The following is a 22,166-nucleotide window of genomic DNA, read 5'->3' as shown; positions in this document are numbered from 1 at the left end:
AAGCTTTCAACAGAGTATGGCACCGTTCCCTGCTGTCCAAACTCCTTTGCTATGGACTAACGTCTTTTGTTCCTTTGATTTCTTCATATCTTAGTGACAGGAAAATAAGAGTAAAAGTAGATGATGTATATTCCAGTTTCCACTCAATTAACACCGGCATGCCGCAGGGATCAGTTCTGGTGCCAACCCTATTTCTGGTTCATATTAGTGATCTCTTATCTGTCACCCACAATCCCATTCACTCATATGCAGATGACTCAACGCTACATAGTTCATTCACACTCAGACATCCATTTACAAAGTCTAATATCTCTACCTGTCAACTCAGTACAGTTCATTCATTCATTCATTGCCAGACGCCATGTATCCCAGACGGGGTGGCCAAGGGCTTAGAGTTAATTGTTTTACAGGGAGGGGCACTAATCCTCCACCAACCCCACTTGACACGTAGGGATGCCAACAGCATCTGGTGTTCCCAGGCGGTCACCCATCCAAGTACTAACCAGACCCAACGTTGCTTCAAGATCTATCTACGATCAGTGAATGGGGACAAAACAACCTTGTCTCTTTTAATGCTAGTAAAACTAAATATAAACAGTTTACTAATGGACAGATATTGCCAGATTTGTACATTACAGTACCTTCAGTGCTACTAATATTCCCATCTCCAAAAGTATTGAAATTCTTGGTGTCTCACTTAACAGTGCCCTCAGCTGGACCTCTCATGTCAGATCACTTGCTAAAACCGCCTCAAAGAAACTTGGATTATTGTACAGAGTCCGTAACTTCTTCGCCGATGAGCAGTTAGCTATAATTTATAAGAGTCATGTGCGCTCTCAGCTTGAATATTGCTCACCCTTGTGGAATGGTTGTGGAGAGGTTGCATTAAAACAACTAGACAAAATTTAGAACAAAGCTGTTAGAATCATTAACAACCCTGCCATTACAAATAAACTACCTCCCCTGCAAGTAAGAAGGAATGTTGCCTTCCTTGCATTATTTTACAGATATTTTTTTGGCAAATGCTCAGACGAAGTTGCGTCCATGGTGCCACCTCTCCATGCCTTCCCTCGTGCTACATGGGCATCTGGTAGCACTCATGACTGGAATGTCACTCAGCCATATTGCAGAACTTCTGCCTATCAGAATTCTTTCATTCCCCGAACTGCATCTCTCTGGGACTCGCTTACTCAGAGTTGTTTCCCTCCAAATTTCAACCCACAGCTGTTCAAGTCTAACTGTTACAGATATTTTATGAACAGAGGACACCAGTAGTCTGGTGAATGAATTATTTTTTTTTATTCATTTGTTTTTCCTTCCTCCATTCTGTTATTCAAAAAAAAAAAAAAAAAAAAAAAATAGAGTACGGTGCCGCTGCTTCTTTGCAGCGGGCTCCCCTGATGCTGGAGATGATGCAGGGCGCTTGGGAGGCATGGCGAAACAATACGAAAAGGTGAAGGGCTGCAAAAATATCCTCACATACAGCAATGCTGCGAGGAGAGGAGGAACATGGACTCAACTGAGAAGCACGCAAAAATTTTACCAGAAAGGGGTTAGTTCATTTTCTCTCGGCAAGCGAGTGCAGCTCTGTGCATCGCACCCATTTTGAATTTTTCATACAGTATTCCATTAACCCCTTCACAGCTGCCAGCCTTGAACAACACTTCACTATTTCAGTGTCAGCGACATTGAGTTAGGGCGTCCTATAAAAAACTGCGAACAATTATGGGACAGGAACGAAGGTCACTGGTGTGTTTATACGACCCTACTCTACCATCCCAAGCAGTCAGGCGTTCTCTTCACTCCAGATGTATTCGCTGATGTTTACATGCTTATGTTACATGTGCCCTAATTTTGAGTAAGTTTCTTTCAGCAATAGAACATAATTTACCACCTTCAAAATAGTCAGCATAATATAGAAGACAAACTAGAGGAATATGAACTGAATTGGTAAGGTCTTTAGGCTGTATGCTTAGACAAAAGATTATGGGTTTTACAATTTTATGAGACGATATGGAACAAAAAATGTTTGCCAATCAGAAAAAAAATTACTTTTTCGTCCCACATGTTCTCGTAGGTTAACATTCAGTTCTACATTCTTCATTCGGTATCGCTCTTCCCAATATATTTCGGACCGACTAAGCACAGTTATTTCTGCTCCTTAGAGTTAGTGTACATTCACTGCTCATTCTTTTGTTCATTCTTATGTGTATGTGTGAAAGAGAGAGGACTGATACAAACAATAATGTATTCCATTACTGCTTTCATAGCTGCTGGCCCTGAACAACACCTTACTGTACCAGTGTCAGTGACACTGAGTTAGGGTGAGCTATAAAAAACTGCGAGGAATTATGGGAAGGAAACGAGGGTCACTGGTGTGTTTACATGATCCTAGTCTACCGCCTCAAGCAGTCAGGCGTTCACAGTTCACTTTGTCCCAGATGTTTTTGCCGATGTTTACATGCTGATGTAACACGCATCCTAATTTTATTAATTCTTACACGAATCATAGCAAATCACAGGATGGGTTTAGGGGGAAAAAAAAAAAGCCAGGTGTGCCAGACGAGTCTTTTCACATATGTAAGAAAAAGAAATTGATTTTAGAACACTGAAAAAATGGTCCCAAGGCCGACCACGGGAGCACGCAAATTTCTGAACCCACAGCCATTGAGGGGCTAAACATACGCTTTACTTGAAGCAGTAAAAGCAAATCAGTTCTTCCTGATACAGTAGTCTGTTATATTTTTCAGATTATTTCTGGGTTGGTAAATACAGTAAACGTTGCTTGTTAAATCTGTTTCCCTATCGTTTTTAGCTGCTCTGGTGTGACAACTCCTGTTTATTTTGTTAACATAATGGCAGAAAGGACTGTTCTTCCCTTAGTGTTTAACTAAACCTGGCCTAACTGAACTTATCAGTACCCAATAATTTTTTAACCTAACCTAATCTCCAGTTGAGAAGTTGGGAAATGATATCCACCTTTGAGCTCGTTGAGTTTCTTCCACTGCGCTGGAAACAATCGTAGGGGAAAGTGATGATAATAACAGGGAGGAAATTTTTCAGCAAGAAAAAGTAATTTGCCAAATTGAAAGTTGTCAGAAAATTACAGAAGCAAGCTGGGGAATTATGAATTGAATTGGTAAGGTCTTTCTGCTGCTTCAAGTGTACAATGAAAGACACAAGTATCTTCCCAAAGTCTGACGAATATAGCGTGGAAAAACTGAACAATTTGAAACACATACTAGTAGAAACTGGGTTTTCATTTTATTTCACCTGGTGTAAATTTTCTTCAGACTGAACTGGGAAGATAGTTGTGTCTTTCATTGTACATTTTCCGGTAAATAAATCAATCTAACAGTACTTGTGTTTTGTTTCCGCCGGATTAATCGTGATTTCAGACTATCCAGGCACCTCTTCACACCATGTAGTCTGGATAATTGGGCTATCTCCATATTTCCTTTCATATTGAGTATCGATTTTCGTATCATCGAGACCGATATTTTCGTACTGTGGAATCTGTCGTATATTCATCGTTTTCGTACCATCGAAAATTCGTACTTTGGACTTTCGTATTTCAAAGACTCACTGTATACATCTTTGATTACAGGCAAAAATAAAGAAATAAGTAAATAACAAACAACACATATAGAAATATAAACTTTAAAAGTTTACAAGGTCTGAAACCCTGATGTTACTTTTCAGTGGCCCACATGAAAGTAAACAGCAGTGGGAGGCCCCAGATAGCTAAAAGATGACATCATGGCTTGGCATAATACAAAAGTTATACCCTTTTCTTTAAAAAAAAAAAAAAAAAAAAAGTTGTGATTTTGCTGGAACAATATTTTGACAGCCGCCTCCGTGAATCTTGTGTGGATGTGGTGACACACGCATGTCAACAGTCAGCTGTCTAAACAAAGACGACCCTCCAATGTTAACATGCGCAGGACCCACATCTTGGGTGTCCCCAGGCTCCTTTGTCTCACTTGCCCACTCACACGTGTCCTGCGTAAGTCATCATCTCCCTCATGCACTTTGAGTTACCTAACCTTCTCACTTGCATAAGACTACTGAAGCGCTATTGCTAACACCAAGTAACAGTGCAAGTACGCTGCAAATAGTGCTGTGTGTGATGGTATGTGAAGAGAGAACAATGAATGTGGAAAATAAGTGAAACTCTGAATTTGGAAACCATGTTTGGTGCTCCTGTGGAAAGCATGGTGTTACTGATGCTTGAAAAATTAGGCACTGCTAAGCACCATAAGGAGGGGCAGGGACCAAGCAAGACTATTGATGTCCTAAAGCTGCCTCAGTCCACGGTCTCAACAGTCACAGAGAAATCAGATGCTATAATTACGGCATCACAGAATATGCCTTCCCTGACAACATAATGTCTAACAAGAGCAAGGGAGCCTGAAGGATATACAGCATCTCCTGGTTCAGCGGGTCAATGACCTGAACCAAGCAAACCAACCTCTTCACCACTCCTTCATTTGCAGTAAGGCTCTAGATCTGTGGAAGGACCTTAAGGATAAGGAAAGTCTGGAGGCCAGGAAGGACTTCAATGCCAGCACAGGTTGACTTGAATGTTTCAAGGACCATGCAGGCATTAACATATGACTATGCCTGGCAAGGCTGCAAGCACAAACTACATGGCAGCTGAGGCCTTCCCTGCACTGATGAAGGCTATTATAGAGAAGGTGGGATACTCTCCTAAGCAGTTCTTAAACTTTGACAAAACAAGACTGTTTTGGATGCACACTTCAAAGAAGACCTATATCAGCCAGGAAGACAGACGCACACCTGGGTTCTAGGCAGCAAAGACCTATATCAGCCAGGAAAGAAAGACATGCACCTGGGTTCTAGGCAGCAAAGACCTATATCAGCCAGGAAGAAGGACATGCACCTGGGTTCTAGGCAGCAAAGACCTATAACAGCCAGGAAGAAAGACATGCACCTGGGTTCTAGGCAGCAAAGACCTATATCAGCCAGGAAGAAAGACATGCACCTGGGTTCTAGGCAGCAAAGACCTATAACAGCCAGGAAGAAAGACATGCACCTGGGTTCTAGGCAGTAAAGACCTATATCAGCCAGGAAAAAAGACATGCACCTGGGTTCTAGGCAGTAAAGGACCCCCTTCACCTCTGTCTTGGTGCCAATGCAGAGGGGGACATGAATCTCAAGCCACTTTTTGTGTACCACTGGGAGGACCTCCAAGCACTGGCAGAGTTCATAAAGGAGAACCTTGTGGTTACTTGGAGATGTAACCCCAAGGCCTGGCTGACCTACACACTCTGCCAGTCATACATGGCAGGGTACCTGTCCCCCCACCTGCACGACTATGCCAACAGGAGCAACCTTGCCAACTGTTTCCTCCTGTTACTCGTAGAGGACAATGCCCTAAGACACCCTGAGTGCATGGAGGACCAGGTGGATAACACCAATGTGGTGCACCTGCCCCACAACACCACATCACTACAGTCAACCCACGCTATTAGCAGGTTCACATGTTCGTGGATTTTTCTGGGAAATTATTTCAAGGTATTTCCTGCCTTTTCCACTGCATCAGCTGTTCTAGTGGTTCATAAGTGATTTTTTTGCAAGTTTTTGGTGAGAAATACTGTCCTACAGAGTTAATCTGTGCAGTTAACCTGTATAGGTATACAGTCATCCCTTAACCCCTTCCTTAACCCCTTCTTTACCGGAAACATGTTTTGATGTACGTCACTGGTAAACACCCGTGAGACACCGGAACCGCAACCGTGGTATGCTGGTACACCCTCTATAAAATGGCAGCATATGGGCATCAGGGTAGCCCGGTAAGGCTGTTTCTGAGGACCTCATGAAAGCAACAGCTCTGTGTTTTGACAACATAGACTGTGACGAGTCTATCTATCTATTGCCAGACGCCCCAATCCCATACGGGGTGGCCACAAACAAATCGCCTCCACGTCACCCTGTCCCCCGCCATTTCGCTGCCCTGCTCCCAACTCACACTCCCCTCTCTCATATACCTCTCCACTCCATCCCTCCATCTCATCCTTGGCCTTCCCCTCCCTCTCCCCCCCTCCACCTCACTCACATACATTCTCCTCATCAGTCTCTCACCCTCCATCCTCTCCATATGGCCAAACCACCTCAGTGTGTTCCTCCTAACGCTTCCTATCACATCCACATCCACACCATAACGCTCCTTTATATCCCCATTTGTCAGCCTGTCTCTCCATGTGACTCCACAGGCTCCTCTTAAATAACTCATTTCCACTGCTCTCACTCTTGACTTGTGTCCTTCCAACAACGTCCAAGCTTCACTTCACTGTGACAAAGTTCTGATGAATTCTGACATCATAAGATACGTCATGACTGGGTTGCTGTGGCACCAAGGACTTGCTCACTCATCTGTGATGTAATCTCTTTTAGACCAATCATTATTTTATTTATAATTTCTACTACAGATATCGTACTATATTTTCTGCTGACATACGGCAAAATTTACACCCCTTGGCCTGCCTGAGGGAGCCAGTTACCACACACTTGACCAAGAGAGAGGGTGTACAGGATATTTTTCTCTCATGGCATCTCTGGCAGCTTCCGATAGTGACGAGTTTATTCCTCATGAGGATACTTATTTAGTTGTATCAGATGATGATGCAGCAGTGTCTGATGTGTCAGTAGATGACTGTGATCCTGAAAATGATAGCGAGGTTGATGTGAGTGAGGAGGAGGAGGAAATTAGTAACGAGCTTAGTGACGTCACACTCTCGGCAACAAGTGGGTCAAGGTTGCCATCACCATCACGTGTGTCCATACACTTCATGCACAGCTTACAAGGTAAATAAATAAGCCATCCATCTGCGCACGACATTTTTTTCAAGCAAGTTTGTACAGTAGTTATCTGGGTACTGTAACAGTACTTTAGTATAAGATATGTAAACTTATATAATGATATACAGTCTATCTATCTATTTATTGCCAGATGCCATAATCCCATAAAGGGTGGCCATTTGACACTGAGTTAGTTGTTTTAGAGGGAGGGGCACCAACCCTCCACCAACCCACTTGTTGACATGTAGGGAGCACGTATTGTTTGGTTATATGGTTACCACCCAGCGTTGTAAATGGTTTTTTGGCTTACAGGAAACCATTTGGCTTGTCACTCAATGTAAAGCCACCTGTAATGGAAAGAAAAGGAATAAGAAGTGACAGGAAAGATAGGAGAAATAGGAAGAGAGGAGGGCAGGGACAGAAAAAGAATGATAAAAGCTAAGGAAGAAGTAGGCAGCACTACATCAATTGAGTGGATGATGGTCGCCACCACCTACCACAATTATTTTATAATAATTTTTTTTCCATTACCAACATCATGCTTGGATTATGTGATCATCAGTATACAAACAAATCACAAGAAGTGAATACAGTCATCCCTTAACATTCGTGGGAGTTAGGTAACAGAGACACACGCGAATGTTAAAAATCCGCAGATATCTGCAGCTCCTCCTTAAAAACACCTCTGGACCCCCCATTTCCTTATATAACTAAAGAAAAACCCTATGTGCATGTTTACAACCACTTTATTTAATACAAGAACACTAAACAACTACTTTATTTAGTACAAGAACACTAAAAGTTAAAAATAATGAATAGCGTACTCCTGCATGGCCTTATCTGACTACTGTGCTCATCCCAGCTCCCTCCTTAAGGAAGAGTGTTACAGTATATTTCATTTACTGGATAATGCCATTACTGTACTAAAACAGCCACAAACTGTGCCTGGGATAATGTTACAGTGTCAGCAGAGTTCAATGAGATAATTTTTTTTTTCTGTAGCCATCTGCGGATATGCAAAACTGTGAATGTTAAAACCGCGAATATTTAGGGATGACCGTAGTTTGGATGTGGCAAAAAAACATACACTACCCCTCACACTAAGGGAGGGGGAGATGTCAGGTCGGTCTGGGGGGTAAACATAGTCTTTACACAGGGGGAAGGGATGGGGAAAGAAGGGGTTAACATCCACGGTTTTAACATTCACGGTTTTGAATATCTGCAGATGGCTACAGAAAAAAAAAATCTCATTGAACTCTGCTGACACTGTAACATTATCCCAGGCACAGTTTGTGGCTGTCTTAGTACAGTAATGGCATTATCCAGTGAATGAAATACAGTAACCTCTCAAATAACGCGAGGGTTAGGTTCCTGGAGAGGTTGTGTTAGTTAAAAATGCGTTATTTAAACATAATTTTCCCATAAGAAACAATGGTAATATTGGAGGTTACATTCCTGGACTCTGGGAAAGTCTACCCATTTGGGGAGTTATGCTATTCTAAACTTAAAAGCAACAATATTAATGTGAAAGAAAATCCACGTAAAAAACAAAAACAGTATATTTGGGGAGAAATAAACAACATTTGAGCCCTTGTTGGGACGAAGCATTGTTTACTTCTCCATACTGTTTTCGTTTTTTACGTGGATTTTCTTTCAATTCTGCTTCACTCACTGCATTGTGAAAGTTCCTCAACATTATTAATGCATTAGTAGGTCATAAAAATACTACAGTAAAAGCAACATTTTCATTACAGTCAGTAGGTCACAAACAATAACAACACACAGCCTCACTTCATCTATGGATCACTCGTCGTCTGCTGCTGTCCCTCCTCACCCCACTCCTCCACCTACCGCCACTCCCCACACTAAATTTGTTGTCCCTACTCGCTCTGCTCTCCTTCCTCTTCCTCTTCCTCTTCCTCGGACTCCCGTGCTACTGGTGTTGAAGATAACTCCCTTAAGTTTTCTGTCTTCTTCATAAAGAACTGCTCTATCTTGGTCTGAGTGGTTTTCTTCTTTCTGTTCTGCAGCATCAAGTTGTAAAAATTTAGATCTGCCATCACTTTCCTGGCCGAATTTTGTCCGAAAATGAGCCAAATTGCTCAAAATGGGGCCAAACTTCATTTTCGAATATTATAGTTCGAATAAAACCAGTTTAAGCAACAGACAAATAAAAAATTGTATTTATGCATAAACTGCCACACACAGTCTATCAGTTCGGGACTGTCCAAGGCGCGCGCGGCTAATATGAAACCATCACATACAGTACGTGTAAAGTCCCATTAAATTGAGAAACCCTTGTTAGTTAAACATATCTCCTTAAATATTTGCTCGTGTTAAAACAAAAACGCGTTTTTTAAACTCGCGTTAGTTGAGAGGTTAGGGTACTGTATACTGTAACACTCTTCCTTTTGGAGGGAGCTGGGATGAGCACAGTTGTCAGAAGAGGCCATGCAGGAGTGCACTATTCATTATTTTTAACTTTTAGTGTTCTTGTATTAAATAAAGTGGTTGTAAACATGCACATAGGGCTTTTCTTTAGTTATATAAGGAAATGGGGGGTCCAGCTCCAGTAACTGACTCTGGGGTATCTTGTACTAAGAAAAAATGGAGCAACAGTGATGCCTGCCAAAAGGAAATGAATAAGTTACTGGTTTGCTTCACGCCGGCTCTCTCCAACCTCTTTCAGGAGTTGAGGATCCTAACTTTCAAGCCCTTCTAAACAAGGCCCAGCCCTGCTACAGTATCCCAAGCCACAAGGAGCTCAGCAGCAAGCTTCTTCCCTCTCAAACTCAAAAAATACAAGAACATCTCAATGATATAGATAGAGATAGAGAGATCTCAATGACAAATTTCATTCTGTTGGGTATCTTTGTGTTACAGTTGATCTTTGGACAAACAGACAGATGCATTCGTACACTGGGATCACATGTCATTTCACTGAAAACTTCCAGCTCCAGTCAACAATGTTAGCTTGCAGGAGATTCAAAGGGTCCCACACTGCAGAAAAGATTCATGCCACATTCACTGAAATCATCACTAGCTTTAACCTAGAAAAGAAGATTCTGACAATTGTACCGACAGTGCCAGCAATATGCTTAAAGCATTTGTGACACTTCCCGGTATGGACGATGCAGACACTAATCAAGACAGTGAAAGTGAAGAGGAAGATGATGCCTTTGACATTCCTGATAACAATGAGAAGTTCCTGGAGCTCTTGCCTGAGCATGTCAGATGTTTTGTTCATAATTTACAAAATACTGTGAACGATGGGCTCGAGGAAGCAGGACCTGTATCAGGAGTCACTAGAAAAGCCTCACGTTTAGTATCACACATTTGTCATTCTGCACTGGCATCTGACATTCTTGAAGATGAATGCACACCTCAGGCCAAAAATGCAACCCAATGAAACAGCAGTAACAAGATGTTTCGCTCCCTTCTGAAGACTGATCCAGTCAAGCTTGATCAGTTAGATTGTCCAGTAAAGCTAACCAAATATGAACTTAATCTCATCAAGGAAATAACAGACATCTTAACACCATTTGGAGTAGCAACTCTATAGTGTCAGGGAGAGAATGTTGAAACGTCAAGCAAAGTAATTCCATGTATTCGTGGACTGAAAGCCGAGCTTGAACAACTATCACAGACATACATGTCAAAGACGATTACTACTCTCAAAAGCTCAATCAAGAGAAGGTTGAAAATCTATGATGACATGGAGATGTCATGAAGCTTCACTCCTAGATCCAGGCTTTAAGGTGGACTGGTGCTCACCAGAAGAAGTCAAGGTCATGAAATCTCTACTGAGGTCTAAAGTAGATGAAATTATGCCTAATGAAGAGAAGGGTTCCCTTCAGGAAAATAAGGACGCCCCACCAAAGAAGAAGTGCAAGCTGTTCAGATTTATGATATCATCAGCATCAACGAGCTCTTTCCTATCTACATCAACTTCATCACAAGTAGAATCCTACCTGAGTCAGCCAACAACAGATGATGACAGTGATCCCCTTCTCTTCTGGCAACAGAGCCAGTCAACAGTACGGTACCTGAACTAACGATACTGGCTCTCCAATATCTGTGTACCGGTATCCCGCATCATCAGCTCCAGTTGAGAGATTTTGCTCTATTGCTGGGAAAGTCTTTCATCCTGAGCGATGCAGAATGACAGATGTTCGCTTTGAGGAGTTGATGTTTATCAAGCGCAACCAATGTGTAACTGAGAAGTAATGTACCGTTACATCAAATCTAGCCTACAAGAAATCCAGTGTATAATCATACTTTTCAGTTCTATATTTATCTTGCACAGAGCAATTCTTTGTTTTCATTTTTGTTGTGCCCAACAAATTACAATACTTACAGAAGACTTGAGCGACCATGATTTGAAATGAATTTATAGAAGTAACTCACTTGATGTAGTGCTGCCTACTGCTTCCTTAGCCTTTATCATTCGTTTTCTGTGCCTGCCCTCCTCTCTTCCTATTTCTCCCATCTTTCCTGTCACTTCTTATTGCTTTTCTTTCCTTTACAGGTGGCTTTACATTGAGTGACAAGCCAAATAGTTTCCTGTAAGCCAAGAAACCATTTACAACGCTGGGTGGTAACCATATAACCAAACCATACGTGCTCCCTATGTGTCAACAAGTGGGTTGGTGGAGGGTTAGTGCCCCTCCCTGTAAAACAAATAACTCAAAGTCAAATGGCCACCCCTTATGGGATTATGGCGTCTGGCAATAGATAGATAGATAGAATACATTATAGCAAAAACCAATAAAACCCCTCACACAAAATGTTAAGTTTTTAATACCATAAGTTAGTGATTTAAACGGTTATTATTGTACTCAAATATGGAACAATGCACCTACCATGGCTGTTTAATATATATATGGATGGGGTTGTAAAGGAGGTGCAAGGTAGGGCAGTGGATGTGGGGGTGGCCCTAATGAATGAGGGTGAGATTTGGAAGCTTCCGGTGTTGCTGTTTGCTGATGATACAGTATTGTTGAGTGAAGATGAATGAGAGTTGCAAGGTTTGGTGAATGAATTTGGGACAGTGTGTAGGAGGAGGAAGCTGAAAGTTAATGTAAACAAAAGTAAAGTTATGGTGTTTGAGAGGAATGAAGTCACAGAGTGTGCAGTGAGGTTGGATGGTGAGGTTATGGAGAATGTGAGTGCATTCAAGTACTTGGGTAGTGTGATGAGTAAGGATGGAACTTTGGGGGATGAAGTACCTGAAAGGGTACAGCAGGGAAGAAAGGTTGTTGGTACACTGAAAGCAGTGATGAGAAATAGGGAGGTGAGTATGGAAGTTAAGAAGTCACTGCATGATGGTATTGTGATCCCTACCCTGACGTATGGAAGCGAGGCGTGGACCTTGCAAGAGGGGAACAAGTCAAGAGTGAGAGCAGTGGAAATGAGTTACTTGAGAGGAACATGTGGAGTGACGTGGAGGGACAGGCTGACGAATGAAGAAGTGAAGGAATGTTGTGGGGTAGATGTGGATGTGGTTGAAAAGATTAGGAGAAATACACTGAGGTGGTTTGGACATGTGGAGAGAATGGAGAATGAAAGACTGACTAAGAGGGTGTATGTAGGTGAGGTGGAGGGAGGGAGAGGGAGGGGTAGACCGAGGATGAGGTGGAGGGATGGAGTTGAGAGATATATGAGGGAGGGGGGGGTGAGTTGGGGGGAGGGGAGTCAAATGGTGGGTGACAGAGTGACTTGGAGGCATTTTGTCTGCGGCCACCCTTTGCGGGAATAGGGCGTCGGGCTATAGATAGATAGATAGATAGCACCTACTAGATGTAATTTGCTAACTATTTAGGCATTGTCCTTAATCATTGCTAATTATTATTTTTCTATAATTAATCATAGTGAAATGTGATTATAATCATAATCTAATCATAATCATGTACAAATAGAAAAAATCTAATCATAACCAAAAATACAAAACTAAAGTAATCATAATCAGAAAAACAAAAAACAAGTAATCATAATTTAATCACAATCAAAAAATATGCCAGACGATATATAATCAAAATCAAAACATAATCATTTTTTATAATCATGCCCATATCTGGTTTTAGTCTGCCGCAGAATTAAGAGATTCTGATCTGCTTTTTTGGTACTGTATTTTAGAGACACTTTTCTTCTATGGCATAGTTGTCACAAATTACAGGTTTTTTTATTTTACTCTTGAAGGACAGATTAGGTTATCTTCTTGAACAAAAATAGTTTATGAGAAACATGCCACAAAAATGTCTTACAATTGTCTAAAATACCAAAAAAATGGATCAAAATCTGGTAGTTGTGTGGCTGGCTGAAACTATAATTTTACCACAGCTTGTTTCAGGCCATTGTGTCAGGTGAACTACCACAGCTATGACTTACACTCACAACCTTTCTCATAATTATCTTGTACAGTTACACTATACACCGTGCCATTACAACATCAAATGTGTCAAGTCGGTCAATTAGCCCTTAGTAAATTACCTACAAACACTTCACACAGACTTGAAGGATCTCACTAACTGTAAATCTACTGATAATGCTAATGTTTGCTACAAGGGGGCTTTAAACACCACAAAAATATACCTAGTGAGTTGTCAGTGAAGGTAGCGGGACCTGGGCTGCTCCAAACACACTAACCACTCACTACTCTCATTATAAATTTCTCCTATTTACCCTCCTAAACATAAAATAACTACATACACACCCGCTCACCTGTATACTTACCTTACAAGTTTGATTCTTTATCTATATCCTGTCAACAGGATTCATATACGGTCTGCTCTCGACTCTTGTTTATATTTTGGTGAACAGCTGTCTAAACGCAACAGATGACGATCGCCATCCGCATGAAAAGTACGGTACAGTAGATTGATTGGCAGTAGGGTACATTAGATTGAAAAGAAGTATAGCAGAATTGATTGAAAAAAGTAAGGCAGAGTAGACTTAAAAAGAGTACAGTAGATTAGACTGGCAACCGCAAAAGCAGTAAGTTCAGATAAAGTAGACTGATAGCCGCTAAAGGAGTGTTCCCGACTCTTGCAATGGGCTACGTACTCTACCGTACTCCTTTGACGACTACCGATCTACAGTACTCTGTTCTTGCAGCGCCCCGAGTATTCTAACACACTGCTTCTGTGACTGTCATCCTACTCTACCATACTCCTTTTGGGCTGTCAGTCTCCTCTACCGTACTCCTTTTGCGGCTGTCAATCTGTCATACTCCTTTTGGTACTGTCTGTCTACCGTATTCCTTTTGTGGCTGTTGATCGATTCCACCGTAGATCGATAGTCCCAAAGTAGAGAAGACTATCCAGCAGCCTTAAAAAGGGTAGAGTTGATTGAGAGCAGTAAAGGCTGGTAGAATTTTGAGTGAACGAATCCCCTGAATCCCTAAAAATGGAGACCGCTGTTCCAGGATGAGAAGGTGCTATGTATCAAAACTAATCGAACTATTTTGTTACACACACACACACACACACACACACGGTCGTGACCATGCCGTGTGAACTTACCTTTTACAATGCCCTCATAAATAATAGTTTTTGCCATGGGCTGATCCTCAACCCATCCACCAAGTTTGGGTACAATCCGATAAAAACCGCTGAAGTTATCTTATGGCCGGTACTATTCTCACAGAGGAACCCCCAAAGAAAATAGTTCCTATCATGAGATAACTCAGTTTTTATCCGATTTTAACCAAACTAGGTGGAAGGATTGAGTGACAGCCTAGAACGAAACGTGCTTTTTTTTTTTTTTTTAAAGAAAGTACTGTAAATAAAAGGTAAAGGTTCGAGGGCTAGGTGAAAGTTTGAGAGAGAGAGAGAGAGAGAGAGAGAGAGAGAGAGAGAGAGAGAACATCAACTTAACAGTATTCATTATGGATAAACCTGGGGCAAGGCTGGAGGATAAGACTGAAGTGAAGTGACTGGCTCTTGAGGACAAATACTCAGAGGTCAAGGTCACAGGTCAAGGCCAAAGTCGGTGTGTGTGAGGGGTTATTAAAATAAATCTGTTCTGATAAGATTTTAGCCAAATTTGGTGGATGGATGACGATGTAAGATTTGCAAGGTGACGTTCATTACCAGATCAGCAGTCACTACTACTACTACTACTACTACTACCACCATTATTATTATTATTATTATTATTATCATGGTGGTAGGTGGTGGCCACCATCATCCACTCACTTGATGTAGTGTTGCCTACTTCTTTCTTCACCTTCATCATTCTTTTTCTGTGTCTGTCCTCTCTTCCTATTTCTCCCATCTTTCCTGTCACTCTTTATTACTCTTCTTTCCCTTTAAGGTGGCTTTACATTGACAAGCCTAATGGTTTCCTGTAAGCCAGGAAACCATTTACAAAGCTGGGTGGTAACCATATAACCAACACATACGTGTTCCCTACGTGTCAACAAGTGGGTTGGTGGAGGGTTAGTGCCCCTCCCCGTAAAACAACTAACTTAAAGTCAATCGGCCACCCCTTACGGGATTATGGCGTCTGGCAATAGATAGATAGATTGATCATCATTATCATCATCATCATCATTATTATTATTATTATAATTATTTACCACACTCACTGACCTGCAATTCTAGACCAAACCAGTGTGGCAGCCAGTGGTCGGGTGTGGTGGGGCGGGACAGGATATTATTATTATTATTATTATTATAATTATTTACCACACTCACTGACCTGCAATTCTAGACCAAACCAGTGTGGTAGCCAGTGGTCGGGTGTGGTGGGGCGGGACAGGATATTATTATTATTATTATTATTATTATTATTTACCACACTCACTGACCTGCAATTCTAGACCAAACCAGTGTGGTAGCCAGTGGTCGGGTGTGGTGGGGCGGGACAGGATATTATTATTATTATTATTATTATTATTATTTACCACACTCACTGGGCTGCAATTCTAGACCAAACCAGTGTGGTAGCCAGTGGTCGGGTGTGGTGGGGCGGGACAGGAGGGCTGCAAGGAGATGCCAGGGTGTGCAGATATTGCCCCACCATTACACTGATGAGCTGGCCTTCAGGCACGCTGATGAATACACGCTGCTCACTCTGCCCCTCCAACCCAACAAGCACGAGGACGAGGAGGACATGGAGGAGGAGGGAAAAGAGAAAGAAGGAGGAGAAGGAGAGAGAGAGTAAGAGGGAGATGCAGGAGGAGGAAGAGGATAAAGGAGGAGGAGGAGGAGGATGGGGAGGAAGAAGGAAAGGAGAAAGAATGAGATGGGGAAGGGGAGGGAAAAGAGAAGGGAGAGACAACTGGAGAGAAAGAGAAAGAAGGAGGAGGGAGGAGAGAAAAAGTAGGAGGGAAAAGTTGGGAGAAGGAAGAGGGAAAGGAGGGAGGAGGAGGAAAGGGAGAAAGAAGGAGAAGGGGAAGCGAAAAGAAAAAGAAGGAGGAGGAGGGGAAGGGAAAAAGAAATAATTAGAAGGAGGAGGACAGAAAGAGGAGGAGAAAGAAAAAGCGAAAGAGAGAGAAGGAGGAGGGAAAAGAGAAAGAAGGAGTAGGAGGAGGGAAAAGAGAAAGAAGGAGTAGGAGGAGGGAAAAGAGAAAGAAGGAGGAGGAGGAGGAAGGAAGAGAAGAAGAGAGAAAGAGGAGGGAAGGGAGAAAGAAGGTGAAAGGGAGGAAGAGAGGAAGGTTTATGGTAAAGCTTTTTGTCAGTGATTGTGGTGTCCTGCAGTCAGTAGTCTCTCTCTCTCTCTCTCCCCAGACATCCTATCCCGTAAGAAATGGTCACAAATAAATCGCCTCCATGTCGCCCTGTCCCAAGCTATTTCCCTGCCCTCCCCCCAGCCTACACACTCCTCTCTCATATACCTGTCCACTCTATCTCCATCTCATCCACGGCCTCCCCCCCTCTCCCCCCGCTCCACCTTACTCGCATACTCTCTCCTCGTTAGTCTCTCGCTCTCCATCCTCTCCACATGGCCAAACCACCTCAGTGTGTTTCCCCTAACGCTCATTATCACATCCACATCCACACCACAACACTCCTTCACTTCCTCATTTGTCAGTCTGCCTCTCCATATAACTGCACATCATCCTCACTCATATACAGTACACTCTCCTCGTTAGTCTCTCGCTCTCCATCCTCTTCACATGGCCAAACCACCTCAGTGTGTTTTTCATAACTCATTCTATCACATCCACATCCACACCACAACGCTCCTTCACTTCCTCGTTTGTCAGTCTGTCTCTCAATATATATATATATATTCCAGGCAACAAGTGACGATTTATGCGATATCGAGTGGTAATAATTAGCAAGGACAATATTAGACTTATAATAACAGGGCGGCCCATATATCACAATGTGTCGTGTGTGTGGCAGAAGGATACGTGCCAGAAGATGACCCAGACTTGTTTGGTTGATTGTACACCTCATTCATTCTCTCTCTCTCTCTCTCTCTCTCTCTCTCTCTCTCTCTCTCTCTCTCTCACACACACACACACACACACACACACACACACACAAATATACATACATATAACACATCTATCAGCAGATGAAGATTCCAAGCCTCTCACAGGTTAGGAATAGTGGCTGGTTGATGAGAGAGAGAGAGAGAGTTGCCTAGTCACTGTTCATTTTGCCGTCCTTCCCCCCTCCCACGGTCATTCTGGTGTGCATTATAGTCTCTTTCTATATCCTTTTCACAGCACTTCTTCGTGACTGGCATCATATTCTAGTGTTAATGTACTGATAGAGTTATTTCAGGATGAAGATATGGCAATTTTAGGTCAAGTGACTGGAAAAAGAGCCCAGTCGTAACGTTGGAAGCCCCAGTTGGAAGCCCCAGTTGGAAGCCCCAGTTGGAAGCCCCAGTTGGAAGCCCCAGTTGGAAGCCCCAGTTGGAAGCCCCCAGTTGGAAGCCCCCAGTTGGAAGCCCCAGTTGGAAGCCCCAGTTGGAAGCCCCCAGTTGGAAGCCCCAGTTGGAAGCCTCAGTTGGAGGCTCCCAGTTGGAAGCCCCCAGTTGGAAGCTTCCTCCCAGCTGGAAGCCCCCAGTTGGAAGCCCCAGTTGGAAGCCCCCAGTTGGAAGCCCCCAGTTGGAAGCCCCAGTTGGAAGCCTCAGTTGGAAGCCCCAGTTGGAAGCCTCCCAGTTGGAAGCCCAAGTTGGAAGCCCCAGTTGGAAGCCCCCTAGTTGGAAGCCCCAGTTGGAAGCCCCCAGTTCCCATCAGACCAAAACCTGAACCCTAACTCTGTCCTTATAATACGAGGATGAGATGGAGGGATGGAGTGGAGAGGTGTATGAGAGGAGGGGTGTGGAGCTGGGGGGAGTGGGCAGCGAAATGGCGGGGGACAGGGCGACTTGGAGGTGATTTGTTTGTGGCCACCCCTTACTGGATTAAGGCGTGTGGCAATGAGTGTAGATAGACAGATTGACTTTAACATTTTTTTCGGTAATATACAACAAAAACCACACCAAAGTTTCCAGCCAAGCCTTGTATTTCTTTGATAAATTCCTAAACTTGTAGCAGATAAATGATGAACCTTGTGTTATACTGTATAAGTTATTGGCTTGGCTGCAGGAGTAAATATTTCCTGAATTATATAACCCAAAATACAACAACCGCTGCCATAGTATCTCTCTCGCGTATAACTGGAAAAAAAATGGTTAACTCAAAATGGTTAACTCAAAATGGTTAACTCAAAAATGGTCAACTCAAAAATGGTTTAACCTCCAAAAATGGTCAACTCAAAAATGGTTAACTCAAAAATGGTTAACTCAAAAAATGGTTAACTCAAAAATGGTTAACTCAAAAATGGTTACACTCAAAAATGGTCAACTCAAAACATGGTCCAACTCAAAAATGGTTAATGGCAATTTTCCGCAACGACCTTTTAGGAAACGTATTTGAAATTTTCTGCCACTGAGAGCTGACGTGGAAATAAATTGGAATAGGGACGAAACATTTTTATGCCCTCACCATCCACTCACTCGATGCAGTGGCTGCTCTCGGGTGACTGTCACTTTCCTCTCTTCCTTGGTTCTTTCCTGCCTGGAGTCAGTCAGGGTGTAAGGTGAATGAGGCGTGTCAGCTGAGTAAGATGAGCCAACGAGTAAAAATGAGGAAGTAATTGACTGAGGGGTGAGACAAGGGACAGGAGTGAGTATGGTGAATGAGCAAGGGAGGGTGACTGTGTGTGTGTGTGTGTGTGTGTGTGTGTGTGTGTGTGTGTGTGTGTGTGTGTGTGTGTGTGTGTGTGTGTGTGTGTGTGTGTGTATCTCCGGATGTAAGGCTCCGGATAGTTTCTTATCAATGTGCGTCTCTCTCTCTCTCTCTCTCTCTCTCTCTCTCTCTCTCTCTTCACCGAGCGTCCGGCTACTTGAGCTTGTCAATGTGCATGCCTCTCTCTCTCTCTCTCTCTCTCTCTCTCTCTCTATCACAGAGAGTCCGGCTGTTTGAGCTTGTCAATGTGCATGACTCTCTCTCTCTCTCTCTCTCTCTCTCTCTCTCTCTCATTTCAGGTTTTCTGTGTTAGTGTCTGTTAGTGTCTTTGTTTATGGTTATATCCTTGTGTGTGTGTGTGTGTGTGTGTGTGTGTGTGTGTGTGTGTGTGTGTGCGCTTAAAGGCAGGAAATAAAAGAGAAATCCAGCGGGGAAAATATTAAGGCACAACTAGACAGAGAGCAGAAGAGGATATGAGGAGGGAGGGAAAAGAGGAGGGGAAAGAGAGGAGCTGGAGAGAGAGCAGTGAGCTGAGGAAAGAGTAAGTGACATTAGGAGAGAGGAAAGGGAAGTATGCTAGGTGGCGCTGTACAGGTGGTCAACTTGGAACTGTCTCCCTCTCCCTGTATTTCCTATTGCCTATGGTGATCTCCAGTCTTTCAAAAAGCAGTGTGTCCAGGCATCTCGAACAGATCTTGAATTTGGCACTCTGTTATCTTGCCTTTGTTCTTTCTTGGAGGGAACAATCTTGGCGAGCTCCTGGCCTTTGGTTCCTTCTTTCTTTGCATTAAAAAACTAGGTCAAGTGTGGTTGGTTCTTGTTGAGGGTGTGGGTGATGTGGCGGCAGCATCAGAACTCTTAGTGTTGGTGGCATACAAGACCCCAGTGTAGAAGTATGGCGTAGGGACTGGCTGGAGTTACCAGCCACTTTTTGTGTTATCAGTGGCACCACACAATGTTTTTATGGCCTGTACTTCCTAAGCTGCCATTCAACCACCGTCCTGCCCGTAACTGGCTGACTGTGTGTTGGTAACTGTGTGTTGGTAACTGGTTGAAGCTGTGTGTTGTTAACTTTGTGTGTTGGTAACTGGTTGACTGTGTGTTGGTAACTGTGTGTTGGTAACTGGTTCGACTGTGTGTTGGTAACATGGTGTGTTGGTAACTGTGTGTTGACAATTAACTGTGTGTTGGTAACTGGTTCGACTGTGTGTTGGTAACTGTGTGTTGGTAACTGGTTGACTGTGTGTTGGTAACTGTGTTGGTAACTGGTTGAATGTGTGTTGGTAACTGTGTGTTGGTAACTGTTGGACTGTGTGTTGGTAAATGTGTGTTTGTAACTGGTTGACTGTGTGTTGGTAACTGGTGGACTATTAGTGTTAGTAACTGTGTGTTGGTAACTAGTTGATTGTGTTGGTAACTTTGTACTGGTAACTGGTTGACTGTGTACACAATGGTAATTGGTTGACTGTGTGTGATGGTTACTGGTGGACTGTGTGCTGGTAACTGGTGGACTGTGCGGTAACTGGTGGACTGTGTGCTGGTAACTGGTGGACTGTGTTGGTAACTGGTGGACTGTGTGCCGGTAACTGGTGGACTGTGTGCCGGTAACTGGTGGACTGTGTGCCGGTAACTGGTGGACTGTGTGCCGGTAACTGGTGGACTGTGTACTGGTAACTGGTGGACTGTGTGTTGGTAACTGGTGGACTGTGTGCCGGTAACTGGTGGACTGTATGCCGGTAACCGGGTCACTTTCTACACACAGTACTGTACGTCTGTGGTAAAGGGCCAGCTTATCAATGTTCAGGTGTTATTGTGGTACAGGTAAAGGTGAATCTGCCGCCAGGTGATGTACTGGGGTTGAACAGTGGCTGGAGAGACGCACCAGAGGATGAGAGAAAACTAACACTGGAAGCATACTAAATACTCCAAATATCAGACACATATGGCAGAGTGCACTGAAGGAAGTAGGTGGGAAGGGAGAGAGAGAGAGAGAGAGAGAGAGAGAGTAGGGAAACAATAAAATAACAAAGTAAGGGAGTAGATAATATTTCTAAACAATGGGTAAGCAAAGCCGCATAAAAAGGCCAATATGATACATAAGAGGGAGACGTTAATATGGTAAAGGGCGTGGCTACAGCGAGACTGGCCCATTCTATTAACATTTCATGCAGTGTGCTGCAGCTGTGGTGTTGTGAGGCACCGATATTACACGATACTCCATTAAACACTGAACCATTTTGTACAACATCAGTGTTTAGCCTCACAGGGGATTCATATCTATTTGTTCATCACCAGCCATTACCATCTCATCCCTTCCTACTCATTCCTTTATTTTTTTACCTCCTACTCCTCCCTCCCTCCCTCCTTCCCTTCTATTTTTCTACCTCTCTACCCCTCCTTCTCTCCCTCCCTCCCCCTTCCAGTCGTCCCAGCCCAGGTTTATAATACTTATGTTCGTCGACCGCACCTGTGTCATGCTGGCAAATCCATCAACAGGTAACGCACGTAGTTTTGCTGATTACTATGCGTGTCTTCCTGGTTCAGTGAGTGTCATTGTTTTCACTGAACAGGCTCTTGGGTGTCAGTGTAAGGCAGGAGGCAGCCGTGGGCCACGACTGGCAAAGGAAAAATTAACGACCAGAAGCAGACGACTAAAGCAAGTGCAAAGCGGAAAATGCACAAAGATATATAGAGGCAGGAAACTTTGACAAAATACGAGACAGCATTTGACAAGGGAAAAAAGGGTAACTTGAAAGCACTCAGACAGTGCATACCTCCGCCAATGCTGGACCCGGATCCGCCCCAAAATCAAATAAGTTCTTTCTTGGCTCCATGGAGCATCCTTCCACAAAATTTCACTGACATTCATTGAGAACTTATACTCTGCGGGATACGTAGCATCCGGATCTGGATCCTGGATCTGCCCCAAAATTGAATCAATTTTTTCTTGGCCCTTATGGCCCACCCTTCCCTAAAATTTCATTGGAGTCCATTGACAACTTTTGGTGATACCGTGTGAACAAACAGACAAACATAGGTGAATACATAACGTCCTTCCAACTTCGTTGGCAGAAGTAAAAATATGAGAGAACAGTTGACAGGAAAATAAGGCAAAGTAAAGACATGGGAGAGGCAGGGGATTAAAGAAGGA

At 43.2% G+C, this 22,166-nt stretch overlaps 1 pseudogene; it reads left to right on the top strand.

Annotated features, from left to right (window-relative positions):
• Positions 1-9,376: 9,376 nt before the first annotated feature.
• LOC145389656 (E3 SUMO-protein ligase ZBED1-like) lies at positions 9,377-10,231 on the top strand (annotated as a pseudogene).
• The last annotated feature ends 11,935 nt before the right edge of the window (positions 10,232-22,166 follow it).

This window comes from Coenobita brevimanus, unplaced genomic scaffold (assembly GCF_032717465.1).
Source record: "Coenobita brevimanus isolate Jiangsu-jjx unplaced genomic scaffold, ASM3271746v2 jjx.HiC_scaffold_1797, whole genome shotgun sequence".
Lineage (NCBI taxonomy): Eukaryota > Metazoa > Arthropoda > Malacostraca > Decapoda > Coenobitidae > Coenobita > Coenobita brevimanus.
The sequence above is the reverse complement of the archived record's forward strand: the minus strand, read 5'-3'. Positions and strand labels throughout refer to the sequence as shown.